This window comes from Chiloscyllium plagiosum, unplaced genomic scaffold (assembly GCF_037043375.1).
Source record: "Chiloscyllium plagiosum isolate Xiang-an unplaced genomic scaffold, Cpla_swu_hap1 HiC_scaffold_41, whole genome shotgun sequence".
NCBI classification, from domain to species: Eukaryota; Metazoa; Chordata; class Chondrichthyes; order Orectolobiformes; family Hemiscylliidae; genus Chiloscyllium; species Chiloscyllium plagiosum.
The window spans coordinates 40,091,420-40,109,372 of record NW_028270179.1 but is presented as its reverse complement, the minus strand read 5'-3'; the positions used below and the strand labels follow the sequence as shown (position 1 = coordinate 40,109,372).

The following is a 17,953-nucleotide window of genomic DNA, read 5'->3' as shown; positions in this document are numbered from 1 at the left end:
GACCCGCCGAAGCGTAACCCACCCATACCCGTACATTTACCCCTTTACCAAACACTACGGGCAATTTAGCATGGCCAATTCACCTGACTTGCACATCTTTGGAGTGTGGGAGGAAACCGGAGCACCCGGAGGAAAGCCACGCAGACACGGGGAGAACGTGCAAACTCCACACAGTCAGTCGCCTGAGGCGGGAATTGAACCCGGGTCTCTGGCGCTGCGAGGCAGCAGTGCTAACCACTGTGCCACCGTGCCGCCCATATTCTGTTTATATACAGAATAACAGATACCCGCGAGGGATTTACAGACTGGAATCTAATCGAGGTGTTCAGGGTGGTTTTTATACAGAATATGAGATACACAAGAGGGAGTTACAGACTGGAATCTAATCGACGGTTTGAGGGTGGTTTATATACAGAATAACAGATACCCACGAGGGAGTTACAGACTGGAATCTAATTGAGGGGTTCAGGGTGGTTAAGATACAGAATAACAGATACCCGGGAGGGAGTTACAGACTGGAATCTAATCGAGGGGTTCGGGGTGGTGTATGTTTAGAATAACAGATACCTGGAAGGGAGTTACAGACTGGAATCAGATGGAGGGGTTCAGGGTAGTTTATATACAGAATAACGGATACCCGGCGGTGAGTTAAAGACTGGAATCTAATCGAGGCGTTCGGGGTGTTTTATATACAGAATAACAGATACCCAGGAGTGAGTTACAGACTGGAATGTAATCGAGAGGTTTGGGGTGGTTTATATACAGAATAACAGATACCTGGGAGGGTGTTAAAGACTGAAATCTAATCGAGGGGTTCGGGGTGGTTTATATACAGAATAACAGATACCCAGGAGTGAGTTACAGACTGGAATGTAATCGAGAGGTTTGGGGTGGTTTATATACAGAATAACAGATACCCGGGAGTGAGTTACAGACTGGAATGTAATCGAGAGGTTTGGGGTGGTTTATATACAGAATAACAGCTCCCCGAGAGGGTGTTAAAGACTGGAATGTAATCGAGAGGTTCGGGGTGGTTTATATACAGAATAACAGCTCCCCGGGAGGGTGTTAAAGACTGGAATGTAATCGAGAGGTTTGGGGTGGTTTATATACAGAATAACAGCTCCCCGAGAGGGTGTTAAAGACTGGAATGTAATCGAGAGGTTTGGGGTGGTTTATATACAGAATAACAGTTACCCGGGAGGGAGTTACAGACCGGAATCTAATCGAGGGGTTCTGAGTGGTTTATGTTCAGAATAACAGATATCCTGGAGGGAGTTACAGACCGGAATCTAATCGAGGGGTTCGGGGGATTTATATACAGAATAACAGATACCTGGGAGGGAGTTACAGACTGGAAACTAATCGAGGGGTTCGGGGTGGTTTATGTACAGAATAACAGACACCCGGGAGGGAGTTACAGACTGGAATCTAATCCAGGAGTTCAGGGTGGTTTATATACCGAATAACAGATACCCGGGAGATAGTTATAGACAGGAAACAAATCGAGGGTATAGGGGTGGTTTATATACAGAATAACAGATACCAGGGATATAGTTATAGACAGGAATCTAATCGAGGGGTTCAGCGTGGTTTACATACAGAATAACAGATACCCCGGGAGGGAGTTACAGACTGGAATCTAATCGAGGGGTTCGAGGTGGTGTATATTTAGAATAACAGATACCTGGGAGGGAGTTACAGACTGGAATCTAATCGAGGGTTTCGTGGTGGTTTACAGACAGAATAACAGATACCTGGGAGGGAGTTACAGACTGGAATCTAATCAAGGGGTTCGTGGTGGTTTATATACAGAATAACAGATACCTGGGAGGGAATTCGATTAGATTAGATTACTTACAGTGTTGAAACTGGCCCTTCTGCCCAACAAGTCCACACCGCCCCGCCGAAGCGCAACCCACCCCTACCCCTACATTTACCCCTTACCTAACACTACGTGCAATTTAGCATGGCCAATTCACCTGACCCTGCACATCTTTGGACTGTGGGAGGAAACCGGAGCACCCGGAGGAAACCCACGCAGACACGGGGAGAATTTGCAAACTCCACACAGTCAGTCGCCTGAGGTGGGAATTGAACCCGGGTCTCTGGCACTGTGAGGCAGCAGTGCTAACCACTGTGCCACCGTGCCACCCACAAAGTTATAGACAGGAATCTAATCGAGGGGTTCAGGGTGGTTTATATACAGAATAACAGATACCCGGAAGGGAGTTACAGTCTGGAATCTAATCGAGGTGTACGGGGTAGTTTATATACACAATAACAGATACCCGGGATTGATTTACAGACTGGAATCTAATCGAGGGATTCAGGGTGTTTTATACACAGAATGACAGATTCCTGGGGAGACAGTTATGGACTGGAATCTAATCGAGGGGTTCGGGGTGGTTTATATACAGAATAACAGATACCCAGGAGGGAGTTACAGTCTGAAATCTAATCGAGGGGTTCGGGGTGGTTTATATACAGAATAACAGATACCCGGGAGGGAGTTACAGACGGGAATCTAATCGAGGGGTTCGGGGTGGTTTATATACAGAATAACAGATACCCGGGAGGGAGTTACAGACTGGAATCTAATCGTGGTGTTCAGGGTAGTTTACATACAGAATAACAGATACCCGGGAGGGAGTTACAGACTGGAATCTAATCGAGGGGTTCGGGGTGGTTTATATACAGAATAACAGATATCCGGGAGGGTGTTACAGACTGGAATCTAATCGAGGGGTTAGGGGTGGGTTATGTACAGAATAACAGATACCTGGGAGGGAGTTACAGACTGGAATCTAATCGAAGGGTTCAGTGTGGTTTATATACAGAATGACAGATACCCGGGAGGGAGTTACAGACTGGAATCAAATCAAGGGGTTCGGGGTGGTTTATATACAGAATAACAGATACCCGGGAGGGAGTTACAGACTGGAATCTAATCGAAGGGTTCAGTGTGGTTTATATACAGAATAACAGATACCTGGGAGGGAGTTACAGACTGGAATCTAATCGAGGGGTTCAGGGTGGTTTATACACAGAATAACAGATACCCGGGACGGAGTTACAGACTGGAATCTAACCGAAGGATTCTGTATGGTTTATATACAGAATAACAGATACCCGGGAGGGAGTTACAGACTGGAATCTAATCGAGGGGTTCAGTGTGGTTTATATACAGAATAACAGATACCCGGGAGGGAGTTACAGACTGGAATCTAATAGGGGGTTCAGTGCAGTTTATATACAGAATAACAGATACCCAGGAGGGAGTTACAGACTGGAATCTAATCGAGGGGTTCGGGGTGGTGTATGTTTAGAATAACAGATACCTGGGAGGGAGTTACAGACTGGAATCAGATGGTGGGATTCAGGGTAGTTTATATACAGAATAACGGATACCCGGGAGTGAGTTAAAGACTGGAATCTAATCGAGGCGTTCGCGGTGTTTTATATACAGAATAACAGATACCCAGGAGTGAGTTACAGACTGGAATGTAATCGAGAGGTTTGGGGTGGTTTATATACAGAATAACATATACCCGGGTGTGAGTTACAGACTGGAATGTAATCGAGAGGTTTGGGGTGGTTTATATACAGAATAACAGCTCCCCGAGAGGGTGTTAAAGACTGGAATGTAATCGAGAGGTTCGGGGTGGTTTATATACAGAATAACAGCTCCCCGGGAGGGTGTTAAAGACTGGAAATTAATCGAGCGGTTTGGGGTGGTTTATATACAGAATAACAGCTCCCCGAGAGGGTGTTAAAGACTGGAATGTAATCGAGAGGTTTGGGGTGGTTTATATACAGAATAACAGTTACCCGGGAGGGAGTTACAGACCGGAATCTAATCGAGGGGTTCTGAGTGGTTTATGTTCAGAATAACAGATACCTGGGAGGGAGTTACAGACTGGAAACTAATCGAGGGGTTCGGGGTGGTTTATGTACAGAATAACAGACACCCGGGAGGGAGTTACAGACTGGAATCTAATCCAGGAGTTCAGGGTGGTTTATATACCGAATAACAGATATCCGGGAGATAGTTATAGACAGGAAACAAATCGAGGGTTTAGGGGTGGTTTATATACAGAATAACAGATACCAGGGATATAGTTATAGACAGGAATCTAATCGAGGGGTTCAGCGTGGTTTACATACAGAATAACAGATACCCCGGGAGGGAGTTACAGACTGGAATCTAATCGAGGGGTTCGAGGTGGTGTATATTTAGAATAACAGATACCTGGGAGGGAGTTACAGACTGGAATCTAATCGAGGGTTTCGTGGTGGTTTACAGACAGAATAACAGATACCTGGGAGGGAGTTACAGACTGGAATCTAATCGAAGGGTTCTGTATGGTTTATATACAGAATAACAGATATCCGGGAGGGAGTTACAGTCTGGAATCTAATCGAGGGGATCGGGATGGTTTATATACAGAATAACAGATACCCGGGAGGGAGTTACAGACTGGAATCTAATCGAGGGGTTCGGGGGGGTTTATATACAGTATAACAGATACCTGGGAGGGAGTTACAGACTGGAATCTAATCGAGGGGTTCAGGGTGGTTTATATACAGAATAACAGATACCCGGAAGGGAGTTACAGACTGGAATCTAATCGAGGGGTCAGGGTGGTTTATATACAGTATAACAGATAACTGGGAGGGAGTTACAGACTGGAATCTAATCGAGGGGTTCGGGGTGGTTTATATACAGTATAACAGATACCCGGGAGGGAGTTACAGACTGGAATCTAATCGAGGGGTTCGGGGTGGTTTATATACAGAATAACAGATACCCGGGAGGGAGTTACAGACAGGAATCTAATAGAGGGTTTCAGGGTGGTTTATATACAGAATAACTGATACCCGGTAGGAAGTTACAGACTGGAATCTAATCGAGGGGTTCGGGGGGTTTATATACAGAATAACAGATACCTGGGAGGGAGTTACAGACTGGAATCAGATGGAGGGTTTCAGGGTGGTTTATATACAGAATAACAGATACCTGGGAGAGAGTTACGGACTGGAATCTAATCGAGGGGATCGGGGTCATTTATATACAGAATAACAGATACCCGGGAGTGAGTTACAGACTGAAATCTAATCGAGGGGTTCGGGGTGGTTTATATACAGAATAACAGATACCCGGGAGGGAGTTACAGACTGGAATCTAATCGAGGGTTTCAGGGTAGTTTACATGCAGAATAACAGATATCCGGGAGGGACTTATGGACTGGAATCTAATCGAGGGGTTCGGGGGGGTTTATATACAGAATAACAGATACCCGGGAGGGAGTTACAGACTGGAATCTAATCGAGGGTTTCAGGGTAGTTTACATACAGAATAACAGATATCCGGGAGGGACTTACGGACTGGAATCTAATCGAGGGGTTCGGGGGGGTTTATATACAGAATATCAGATACCCGGGAGGGAGTTACAGACTGGAATCTAATCGAGGGGTTCTGGGTGGTTTATATACAGAATAACAGATACCCGGGATGGAGTTACAGACTGGATTCTAATCGAGGGGTTCGGGGTGGTTTATATACAGAATAACAGATACCCGGGAGGGAGTTACAAACTGGACTCTAATCGAGGGGTTCAGGGTGGTTTATATACAGAATAACAGGTACCCCGGGAGGGAGTTACAGACTGGAATCTAATCGAGAGGTTCGGGGTGGTTTTTACACAGAATAACTGATACCCGGGATGGAATTACAGACTGGAATCTAATCGAGAGGTTCAGGGTGGTTCATTTACAGAATAACAGATACTCGGGAGGGAGTTATGCACTGGAACCTAATCGAGGGGTTAGGGGTGGTTTATATACAGAATAACAGATACCCGCGAGGGTTTTACAGACTGGAATCTAATCGAGTGGTTCAGGGTGGTTTATATACAGAATAACAGATACCCGCGAGGGATTTACAGACTGGAATCTAATCGAGGGGTTCGGGGTGGTTTATATACAGAATAACAGATACCCGGGAGGGAGTTACAGACTGGAATCTAATCGAAGGGTTCAGGGTGGTTTATATACAGAATAACAGATACCTGGGAGGGAGTTACAGACTGGAATCTGATCGAAGGATTCTCTATGGTTTATATACAGAATAACAGATACCCGGGAGGGAGTTACAGACTGGAATCTAATCGAGGGTTAGGGGGGGTTTTAATACACAGAATAACAGATTCACGAGCGAGTTACAGAATGGAATCTAATCGATGGGTTCAGGGTGGTTTATATACAGAATAACGGATACCTGGGAGGGATTTACAGACTGGAATCGAATCGAGAGGTTCGGGTTGGTTTTTATACAGAATAACAGATACCTGAGAGGGAGTTACATACTGGAATCGAATCGAGGGTTTCGTGGTGGTTTATATACAGAATAACAGATACCCGGGAGGGAGTTACAGACTGGAATCTAATCGAGGGGTTCGGGGTGGTTTATATACTGAATAACAGATACCCGGGAGGGAGTTACAGACTGGAATCTAATCGAGGGGTTCGGGGTGGTTTATATACAGAATAACAGATACCCGGGAGGGAGTTACAGTCTGGAATCTAATCGAGCAGTTCCAGGTGGTTTATTTACAGAATAACAGACACCTGGGAGGGAGTTACAGACTGGAATCTAATCGAGGGGTTCGGGGTGGTTTATATACAGAATAACAGATACCCGGGAGGGAGTTACAGACAGGAATCGAATCGAGGGTTTCGTGGTGGTTTATATACAGAATAACAGATACCCGGGAGGGAGTTACAGACTGGAACCTAATCGAAGGGTTCAGGGTGGTTTATATACAGAATAACAGATACCCGGGAGGGAGTTACAGACTAGAATCTAATCGAGGGGTTCGGGGTGGTTTATATACAGAATAACAGATACCCGGGAGGGAGTTACAGACTGGAATCTAATCGAAGGGTTCAGTGTGGTTTATATACAGAATAACAGATACCTGGGAGGGAGTTACAGACTGGAATCTAATCGAGGGGTTCAGGTTGGTTTATACACAGAATAACAGATACCCGGGACGGAGTTACAGACTGGAATCTAACCGAAGGATTCTGTATGGTTTATATACAGAATAACAGATACCCGGGAGGGAGTTACAGACTGGAATCTAATCGAGGGGTTCAGTGTGGTTTATATACAGAATAACAGATACCCGGGAGGGAGTTACAGACTGGAATTTAATAGGGGGTTCAGTGCAGTTTATATACAGAATAACAGATACCCAGGAGGGAGTTACAGACTGGAATCTAATCGAGGGGTTCGGGGTGGTGTATGTTTAGAATAACAGATACCTGGGAGGGAGTTACAGACTGGAATCAGATGGTGGGATTCAGGGTAGTTTATATACAGAATAACGGATACCCGGGAGTGAGTTAAAGACTGGAATCTAATCGAGGCGTTCGCGGTGTTTTATATACAGAATAACAGATACCCAGGAGTGAGTTACAGACTGGAATGTAATCGAGAGGTTTGGGGTGGTTTATATACAGAATAACATATACCCGGGTGTGAGTTACAGACTGGAATGTAATCGAGAGGTTTGGGGTGGTTTATATACAGAATAACAGCTCCCCGAGAGGGTGTTAAAGACTGGAATGTAATCGAGAGGTTCGGGGTGGTTTATATACAGAATAACAGCTCCCCGGGAGGGTGTTAAAGACTGGAAATTAATCGAGAGGTTTGGGGTGGTTTATATACAGAATAACAGCTCCCCGAGAGGGTGTTAAAGACTGGAATGTAATCGAGAGGTTTGGGGTGGTTTATATACAGAATAACAGTTACCCGGGAGGGAGTTACAGACCGGAATCTAATCGAGGGGTTCTGAGTGGTTTATGTTCAGAATAACAGATACCTGGGAGGGAGTTACAGACTGGAAACTAATCGAGGGGTTCGGGGTGGTTTATGTACAGAATAACAGACACCCGGGAGGGAGTTACAGACTGGAATCTAATCCAGGAGTTCAGGGTGGTTTATATACCGAATAACAGATACCCGGGAGATAGTTATAGACAGGAAACAAATCGAGGGTTTAGGGGTGGTTTATATACAGAATAACAGATACCAGGGATATAGTTATAGACAGGAATCTAATCGAGGGGTTCAGCGTGGTTTACATACAGAATAACAGATACCCCGGGAGGGAGTTACAGACTGGAATCTAATCGAGAGGTTCGGGGTGGTTTTTACACAGAATAACTGATACCCGGGATGGAATTACAGACTGGAATCTAATCGAGAGGTTCAGGGTGGTTCATTTACAGAATAACAGATACTCGGGAGGGAGTTATGCACTGGAACCTAATCGAGGGGTTAGGGGTGGTTTATATACAGAATAACAGATACCCACGAGGGTTTTACAGACTGGAATCTAATCGAGTGGTTCAGGGTGGTTTATATACAGAATAACAGATACCCGCGAGGGATTTACAGACTGGAATCTAATCGAGGGGTTCGGGGTGGTTTATATACAGAATAACAGATACCCGGGAGGGAGTTACAGACTGGAATCTAATCGAAGGGTTCAGGGTGGTTTATATACAGAATAACAGATACCTGGGAGGGAGTTACAGACTGGAATCTGATCGAAGGATTCTCTATGGTTTATATACAGAATAACAGATACCCGGGAGGGAGTTACAGACTGGAATCTAATCGAGGGTTAGGGGGGGTTTTTATACACAGAATAACAGATTCACGAGCGAGTTACAGAATGGAATCTAATCGATGGGTTCAGGGTGGTTTATATACAGAATAACGGATACCTGGGAGGGATTTACAGACTGGAATCGAATCGAGAGGTTCGGGTTGGTTTTTATACAGAATAACAGATACCTGAGAGGGAGTTGCATACTGGAATCGAATCGAGGGTTTCGTGGTGGTTTATATACAGAATAACAGATACCCGGGAGGGAGTTACAGACTGGAATCTAATCGAGGGGTTCGGGGTGGTTTATATACTGAATAACAGATACCCGGGAGGGAGTTACAGACTGGAATCTAATCGAGGGGTTCGGGGTGGTTTATATACAGAATAACAGATACCCGGGAGGGAGTTACAGTCTGGAATCTAATCGAGCAGTTCCAGGTGGTTTATTTACAGAATAACAGACACCTGGGAGGGAGTTACAGACTGGAATCTAATCGAGGGGTTCGGGGTGGTTTATATACAGAATAACAGATACCCGGGAGGGAGTTACAGACAGGAATCGAATCGAGGGTTTCGTGGTGGTTTATATACAGAATAACAGATACCCGGGAGGGAGTTACAGACTGGAACCTAATCGAAGGGTTCAGGGTGGCTTCTATACAGAATAACAGATACCCGGGAGGGAGTTACAGACTAGAATCTAATCGAGGGGTTCGGGGTGGTTTATATACAGAATAACAGATACCCGGGAGGGAGTTACAGACTGGAATCTAATCGAAGGGTTCAGTGTGGTTTATATACAGAATAACAGATACCTGGGAGGGAGTTACAGACTGGAATCTAATCGAGGGGTTCAGGTTGGTTTATACACAGAATAACAGATACCCGGGACGGAGTTACAGACTGGAATCTAACCGAAGGATTCTGTATGGTTTATATACAGAATAACAGATACCCGGGAGGGAGTTACAGACTGGAATCTAATCGAGGGGTTCAGTGTGGTTTATATACAGAATAACTGATACCCGGGAGGGAGTTACAGACTGGAATTTAATAGGGGGTTCAGTGCAGTTTATATACAGAATAACAGATACCCAGGAGGGAGTTACAGACTGGAATCTAATCGAGGGGTTCGGGGTGGTGTATGTTTAGAATAACAGATACCTGGGAGGGAGTTACAGACTGGAATCAGATGGTGGGATTCAGGGTAGTTTATATACAGAATAACGGATACCCGGGAGTGAGTTAAAGACTGGAATCTAATCGAGGCGTTCGCGGTGTTTTATATACAGAATAACAGATACCCAGGAGTGAGTTACAGACTGGAATGTAATCGAGAGGTTTGGGGTGGTTTATATACAGAATAACATATACCCGGGTGTGAGTTACAGACTGGAATGTAATCGAGAGGTTTGGGGTGGTTTATATACAGAATAACAGCTCCCCGGGAGGGTGTTAAAGACTGGAAATTAATCGAGAGGTTTGGGGTGGTTTATATACAGAATAACAGCTCCCCGAGAGGGTGTTAAAGACTGGAATGTAATCGAGAGGTTTGGGGTGGTTTATATACAGAATAACAGTTACCCGGGAGGGAGTTACAGACCGGAATCTAATCGAGGGGTTCTGAGTGGTTTATGTTCAGAATAACAGATACCTGGGAGGGAGTTACAGACTGGAAACTAATCGAGGGGTTCGGGGTGGTTTATGTACAGAATAACAGACACCCGGGAGGGAGTTACAGACTGGAATCTAATCCAGGAGTTCAGGGTGGTTTATATACCGAATAACAGATACCCGGGAGATAGTTATAGACAGGAAACAAATCGAGGGTTTAGGGGTGGTTTATATACAGAATAACAGATACCAGGGATATAGTTATAGACAGGAATCTAATCGAGGGGTTCAGCGTGGTTTACATACAGAATAACAGATACCCCGGGAGGGAGTTACAGACTGGAATCTAATCGAGGGGTTCGAGGTGGTGTATATTTAGAATAACAGATACCTGGGAGGGAGTTACAGACTGGAATCTAATCGAGGGTTTCGTGGTGGTTTACAGACAGAATAACAGATACCTGGGAGGGAGTTACAGACTGGAATCTAATCGAAGGGTTCTGTATGGTTTATATACAGAATAACAGATATCCGGGAGGGAGTTACAGTCTGGAATCTAATCGAGGGGATCGGGGTGGTTTATATACAGAATAACAGATACCCGGGAGGGAGTTACAGACTGGAATCTAATCGAGGGGTTCGGGGGGGTTTATATACAGTATAACAGATACCTGGGAGGGAGTTACAGACTGGAATCTAATCGAGGGGTTCAGGGTGGTTTATATACAGAATAACAGATACCCGGTAGGGAGTTACAGACTGGAATCTAATCGAGGGGTCAGGGTGGTTTATATACAGTATAACAGATAACTGGGAGGGAGTTACAGACTGGAATCTAATCGAGGGGTTCGGGGTGGTTTATATACAGTATAACAGATACCCGGGAGGGAGTTACAGACTGGAATCTAATCGAGGGGTTCGGGGTGGTTTATATACAGAATAGCTGATACCCGGTAGGAAGTTACAGACTGGAATCGAATCGAGGGTTTCGGGGGGTTTATATACAGAATAACAGATACCCGGGAGGGAGTTACAGACTGGAATCAGATGGAGGGTTTCAGGGTGGTATATATACAGAATAACAGATACCTGGGAGAGAGTTACGGACTGGAATCTAATCGAGGGGATCGGGGTCGTTTATATACAGAATAACAGATACCCGGGAGTGAGTTACAGACTGAAATCTAATCGAGGGGTTCGGGGTGGTTTATATACAGAATAACAGATACCCGGGAGGGAGTTACAGACTGGAATATAATCGAGGGTTTCAGGGTAGTTTACATGCAGAATAACAGATATCCGGGAGGGACTTATGGACTGGAATCTAATCGAGGGGTTCGGGGGGGTTTATATACAGAATAACAGATACCCGGGAGGGAGTTACAGACTGGAATCTAATCGAGGGTTTCAGGGTAGTTTACATACAGAATAACAGATATCCGGGAGGGACTTATGGACTGGAATCTAATCGAGGGGTTCGGGGGGGTTTATATACAGAATAACAGATACCCGGGAGGGAGTTACAGACTGGAATCTAATCGAGGGGTTCTGGGTGGTTTATATACAGAATAACAGATACCCGGGATGGAGTTACAGACTGGAATCTAATCGAGGGGTTCAGTGTGGTTTATATACAGAATAACAGATACCCGGGATGGAGTTACAGACTGGAATCTAATCGAGGGGTTCAGGGTGGTTTATATACAGAATAACAGGTACCCCGGGAGGGAGTTACAGACTGGAATCTAATCGAGGGATTCGGGGTGGTTTTTACACAGAATAACTGATACCCGGGATGGAATTACAGACTGGAATCTAATCGAGAGGTTCAGGGTGGTTTATATACAGAATAACGGATACCTGGGAGGGATTTACAGACTGGAATCTAATCGAGTGGTTCAGGGTGGTTTATATACAGAATAACAGATACCCGGGAGGGAGTTACAGACTGGAATCTAATCGAAGGGTTCAGGGTGGTTTATATACAGAATAACAGATACCTGGGAGGGAGTTACAGACTGGAATCTGATCGAAGGATTCTCTATGGTTTATATACAGAATAACAGATACCCGGGAGGGAGTTACAGACTGGAATCTAATCGAGGGTTAGGGGGGGTTTTAATACACAGAATAACAGATTCACGAGCGAGTTACAGAATGGAATCTAATCGATGGGTTCAGGGTGGTTTATATACAGAATAACGGATACCTGGGAGGGATTTACAGACTGGAATCGAATCGAGAGGTTCGGGTTGGTTTTTATACAGAATAACAGATACCTGAGAGGGAGTTACATACTGGAATCGAATCGAGGGTTTCGTGGTGGTTTATATACAGAATAACAGGCATCCGGGAGGGAGTTACAGACTGGAATCTAATCGAGGGGTTCAGGCTGGTTTTTATACAAAATAACAGATACCCGGGAGGGAGTTACAGACTGGAATCTAATCGAGGGGTTCGGGGTGGTTTATATACTGAATAACAGATACCCGGGAGGGAGTTACAGACTGGAATCTAATCGAGGGGTTCGGGGTGGTTTATATACAGAATAACAGATACCCGGGAGGGAGTTACAGTCTGGAATCTAATCGAGCAGTTCCAGGTGGTTTATTTACAGAATAACAGACACCTGGGAGGGAGGTCCAGACTGGAATCTAATCGAGGGGTTCGGGGTGGTTTATATACAGAATAACAGATACCCGGGAGGGAGTTACAGACAGGAATCGAATCGAGGGTTTCGTGGTGGTTTATATACAGAATAACAGACATCCGGGAGGGAGTTACAGACTGGAATCTAATCGAGGGGTTCAGGCTGGATTTTATACAAAATAACAGATACCTGGGAGGGAGTTACAGACTGGAATCTAATCGAGGGGTTCAGGGTGGTTTATATACAGAATAACAGATACCCGGGAGTGAGTCACAGACTGGAATCTAATCGAGGGGTTCGGGGTGGTTTATATACAGAATAACAGATACCCGGGAGGGAGTTACAGACTGGAATTTAATCGAGCAGTGGTTTATTTACAGAATAACAGATACCTGGGAGGGAGTTACAGACTGGAATCTAATCGAGGCGATTGGGGGGGTTTATTTACAGAATAACAGATACCCGGGAGGGAGTTACAGACTGGAACCTAATCGAAGGGTTCAGGGTGGTTTATATACAGAATAACAGATACCCGGGAGGGAGTTACAGACTAGAATCTAATCGAGGGGTTCGGGGTGGTTTATATACAGAATAACAGATACCCGGGAGGGAGTTACAGACTGGAATCTAATCGAAGGATTCTGTATGGTTTATATACAGAATAACAGATACCCGGGATGGAGTTACAGACTGGAATCTAATCGAGGGGTGGGGGGGGGGGTTTATACACAGAGTAACAGATACACGAGCGAGTTACAGACTGGAATCTAATCGAAGGATTCTGTATGGTTTATATACAGGATAACGGATACCTGGGAGGGAGTTACAGACTGGAATCGAATCGAGGGGTTCGGGTTGGTTTTTATACCGAATAAGAGATACCTGAGAGGGAGTTACAGACTGGAATCTAATCGAGGGGTTCAGGCTGGTTTTTATACAAAATAACAGATACCTGGGAGGGAGTTACAGACTGGAATCTAATCGAAGGGTTCTGTATGATTTATATGCACAATAACAGATACCCAGGAGTGAGGTACAGTCTGGAATCTAATTGAGTGGTTCGGGGTGGTTTATATACACAATAACAGATACCCAGGAGTGAGTTACAGTCTGGAATCTAATCGAGGAGTTCGGGGTGGTTTATATACACAATAACAGATACCCAGGAGTGAGTTACAGTCTGGAATCTAATCGAGGCTTTCGGGGTGGTTTATATACAGAATAACAGATACCCGGGAGGGAGTTACAGACTGGAATCTAATTGAAGGATTCTGTATAGTTTATATACAGAATAACAGATACCCGGGATGGAGTTACAGTCTGGAATACAATCGATGGGTTCGGAGTGGTTTATACACAGAATAACGGATACCTGGGAGTGAGTTACGGACTGGAATATAATCGAGGGTTTCGGGGTGGTTTATATACACAATAACAGATATGTGGGAGTGAGTTACAGACTGAAATCTAATCGAGGGGTTCATGCTGTTTTTTATACAGAATAACAGATACCAGGGAGGGAGTTACAGACTGGAATCTAATCGAGGGGTTCGGGGTGGTTTATATACAGAATAACAGATACCCGGGAAGGAGTTACAGACTGGAATCTAATCAAGGGGTTCGGGATGGTTTATATACAGAATAACAGATACCCGGGAGGGAGTTACAGACTGGACTCTAATCGAGGGATTCAGTGTGGTTTATATACAGAAAAACAGGTACCCCGGGAGGGAGTTACAGACTGGAATCTAATCGAGGGATTCGGGGTGGTTTTTACACAGAATAACTGATACCCGGGATGGAATTACAGACTGGAATCTAATCGAGAGGTTCAGGGTGGTTCATTTACAGAATAACAGATACTCGGGAGGGAGTTATGCACTGGAACCTAATCGAGGGGTTTGGGGTGGTTTATATACAGAATAACAGATACCCGGGAGGGAGTTACAGACTGGAATCTAATCGAAGGATTCTGTATGGTTTATATACAGAATAACGGATACCCGGGATGGAGTTACAGACTGGAATCTAATCGAGGGGTAAGGGGGTTTTATACACAGAATAACAGATACACGAGCGAGTTACAGAATGGAATCTAATCGATGGGTTCAGGGTGGTTTATATACAGAATAACAGATACCCGGGAGGGAGTTACAGACTGGAATCGAATCGAGGGGTTCGGGTTGGTTTTTATACAGAATAACGGATACCTGAGAGGGAGTTACAGACTGGAATCTAATCGAAGGATTCTGTATGGTTTATATACAGAATAACAGATACCCGGGAGGGAGTTACAGACCGGAATCTAATCGAGGGATTTGGGGTGGTTTGCACACAGAATAACAGACACCAGGGAGGAAGTTACAGACTGGAATCTATTCGAGGGATTCGGGAGGGTTTGTATACAGAATAACTGACACCCGGGAGGGAGTTACAGACTGGAATCTAACCGAGGGGTTCGGGGTGGTTTATATACAGAATAACAGGTATCCCGGAGGGAGTTACAGACTGGGATCTAATCAAGGGGTTCAGGGTGGTTTATATACAGAATAACAGATACCCGGGAGGGAGTTACAGACTGGAATCTATTCGAGGGTTTCGGGGTGGTTTATATACACAATAACAGATACCCAGGAGAGAGTTACAGACTGGAATCTAATCGAAGGGTTCTGTATGGTTTATATGCAGAAAAACAGATACCTGGGAGGGTATTACAGACTGGAATCTAATCGAGCGTTTTGTGGTATTTTATATACAGAATAACAGATATCCGGGAGGGAGTTACAGACTGGAATCGAATCGAGGGTTTCGGGGTGGTTTATATACAGAATAACAGATACCCGGGAGGGAGTTACAGACTGGAATCTAATCGAGGGGTTCGGGGTGGTTTATATACAGAATAACAGGTACCCGGGAGGGAGTTACAGACTGGAATCTAATTGAAGGATTCTGTATAGTTTATATACAGAATAACAGATACCCGGGATGGAGTGACAGTCTGGAATACAATCGATGGGTTCGGAGTGGTTTATATACAGAATAACGGATACCTGGGAGTGAGTTACGGACTGGAATATAATCGAGGGTTTCGGGGTGGTTTATATACACAATAACAGATACCCGGGAGGGAGTTACAGACTGGAATCTAATCGAGGGGTTCGGGGTGGTTTATATACAGAATAACAGATACCCGGGAGGGAGTTACAGACCGGAATCTAATCGAGGGATTTGGGGTGGTTTGCACACAGAATAACAGACACCAGGGAGGAAGTTACAGACTGGAATCTATTCAAGGGATTCGGGAGGGTTTGTATACAGAATAACTGACACCCGGGAGGGAGTTACAGACTGGATTCTAATCGAGGGGTTCGGCGTGGTTTATATACAGAATAACAGATACCCGGGAGGGAGTTACAGACTGGAATCTAATCGAAGGGTTCTGTATGGTTTATGGACAGAATAACAGGTACCCCAGGAGGGAGTTACAGACTGGAATCTAATCGAGGGATTCGAGGTGGTTTTTACACGGAATAACTGATACCCGGGATGGAATTACAGACTGGAATCTAATCGAGGGGTTCAGTGTGGTTTCTATACAGAATAACAGATACCCGGGAGGGAGTTACAGACAGGAATCTAATCGAGGGGTGCAGGGTGGTTTATATACAGAATAACAGATACCCGGGAGGGAGTTACAGACTGGAATCTAATCGAAGGATTCTGTATGGTTTATATACAGAATAACAGATACCCGGGAGGGAGTTACAGACTGGAATCTAATTGAGGGGTTCGGCGTGTTTTATATACAGAAAAATGGATACCTGGGAGAGAGTTACAGACTGGAATCTAATCGAGGGTTTCGGGGTGGTTTAAATACACAATAACAGATACCCGGAGGGAGTTACAGACTGGAATCTAATCGAGGAGTTCAGTGTGGTTTATATACAGAATAACAGATACCTGGGAGGGAGTTACAGACTGGAATCTAATCGAGGAGTTCAGTGTGGTTTATATACAGAATAACAGACACCCGGGAGGGAGTTACAGACTGGAATCTAATCGAGGAGTTCAGTGTGGTTTATATACAGAATAACAGACACCCGGGAGGGAGTTAACGACTGGAATCTATTCGAAGCGTTCAGGGTGGTTTATGTACAGAATACAAGATACACAAGAGGGAGTTACAGACTGGAATCTAATCGAGGGTTTCAGGGTGGTTTATATACAGAATAACAGATGCCCGGGAGGGAGTTACAGACTGGAATCTAATCGTGGGGTTCGGGGTGGTTTATATACAGAATAACGGATACCTGGGAGAGAGTTACGGAATGGAAGCTAATCGAGGGGTTCAGGGTGGTTTATATACAGATTAACAGATACCCGGGAGGGAGTTATAGACTGGAATCTAATCGAGGGTTCGGGGTGGTTTATATACAGAATAACGGATATCTGGGAGAGAGTTACGGAATGGAATCTAATCGAGGGGTTCAGGGTGGTTTATATGCAGAATGACAGATACCCGGGAGGGAGATACAGACTGGAATCTAATCGAGAGGTTCGGAGTGGTGTATATTTAGAATCGTAGATAACTAGTAGGGAGTTAGCGACTGGATTGTATTCGAGGTGTTCAGTGTGGTTTATATACAGAATATAAGCTACACAAGAGGGAGTTACAGTCTGGAATCTAATCGAGGGCTTCAGGGTGGTTTATATACACAATGTCAGATACCCAGGAGTGAGTTACAGTCTGGAATCTAAACGAGGGGTTCGGGGTGTTTTATATACAGAATAACAGATATCCGGGAGGGAGTTACAGACTGAAATCTAATCGAGGGTTTAATGGTGGTTTATATACACAATAACAGATTCCTGGGAGAGAGTTACGCACTGGAATATAATCGACGGGTCCGGATTGGTTTATATACACAATAAAAGTTACACCAGAGGGAGATACAGACTGGAATCTAATCGAGGGGTTCAGGGTGGTTTATATTCAGAATAGCAG

The 17,953-nt window shown here is 44.7% G+C and overlaps 1 pseudogene across 3 annotated transcripts in view; it reads left to right on the top strand.

Annotated features, from left to right (window-relative positions):
- Nucleotides 1-17,953, top strand: part of LOC122546759 (perforin-1 pseudogene) — a 55,974-nt pseudogene that overhangs the window by 11,643 nt on the left and 26,378 nt on the right. Inside the window, exon 2 of one of the 3 annotated variants that reach the window (XR_015754057.1) lies at nt 14,940-14,987. The exons of 1 other annotated variant lie outside the window; for it this stretch is intronic. The product of XR_015754057.1 is annotated as a perforin-1 pseudogene, transcript variant X2 (transcript). Of the gene's footprint in view, nt 1-13,960; nt 13,982-14,939; nt 14,988-17,953 lie in introns of those variants that run through there. One more of the 3 variants, XR_015754058.1, reaches the window with a different exon arrangement.